Source organism: Strix aluco, chromosome 4 (assembly GCF_031877795.1).
Source record: "Strix aluco isolate bStrAlu1 chromosome 4, bStrAlu1.hap1, whole genome shotgun sequence".
Lineage (NCBI taxonomy): Eukaryota > Metazoa > Chordata > Aves > Strigiformes > Strigidae > Strix > Strix aluco.
The window spans coordinates 14,856,481-14,857,643 of NC_133934.1; positions in this window are offsets into that span (position 1 = coordinate 14,856,481).

Genomic DNA, 1,163 nt, shown 5'->3' on the forward strand with positions numbered 1-1,163 from the left:
TGTAGTGAAAAAAAGCTTTTTACAACATTAAATGACAATTGAGAGAAATGTGTATCTTTCAAGTCTTGCACACACAGTGTAACTGTTTTAAGGAGTGCTATGCCCTGGCCAGCAATATTATCTTTCTCATTTCAACTCAGGTTGAAAGCAGCTAAAAACAGGGAGGCCCAAGTAAAGGAAGGGAAGCCACAAATTGGAATGCATGGTGTTAATTAACACAGTAAGAAACTGGACAGCTAGTTCTGAATTTCTGGGGGAAAAAAATGTGGTGAGCACTTTAAAAATATGAAAAATACTGTATTTTCCAGGCTCTGAGCTTCCACACAATGCAAGCAGGGGACTAGAAGTCACCTGTGGTCTACATTCCTGTTGTAGCAAAACTAATTCTTGTTCTACAAAGAACCAATCATAAAAGATTTGAATCTTTGTGCTTTAGTGAGATACAATGTATTTTCTAATTTTCTAATACCAGGAAAATGTGACATTACATATTAATTACTAGACAGTTCCAGCTATTGGTTTTACACAAATACAATTTTTTTCAGCAGAGGAACTGCAGTGTTATTAAAACAGCAGTGATACCAGATCTTGTTAGCTGTTGCAAAACACTGAAATCTGCTTCTCAGCCTACAAACATTGAGAGTCCTTATAGGAAATAAGGATGTACTTCAAACAGACTTTCCAGCCTGTGAATGAACTTCAGGAAAAAAGTTAGTACAAGGATATTTTCATTTCAGAAACTACGGTACCTAAGGAATGTTTTAGCATAAGGCTTGACAACACATTGCTAAAACTTTTTGATGGGTTTGAAGAAGTTAGGCCAGTAAAACTCAAGTGACTGTAGCAAGCAATTTGAAATGCAGCAACAGATCTATAATGAAAATGAATGCAATCATTCAAAGCATCAAAGCAGAAAACGGCCTCTAAGCAAAGTTTCTAACCTGTAACAGTCTATTCATTCTATTAATTAACCAGTGCTTTACACTAATTCACTGAAATGCAAGACAATCTACTGGTGTATTGATCGCACTTATTTTACAGAGCAGCTCCTTCTTGCAGTGGTATCCCCACTAGCATTGTAAAGATACCTGGAATAAATGTAAATATGTTACTGAAAATCTTTCATACAAAGATGAAACACATTGAGCAATTACGACACAATG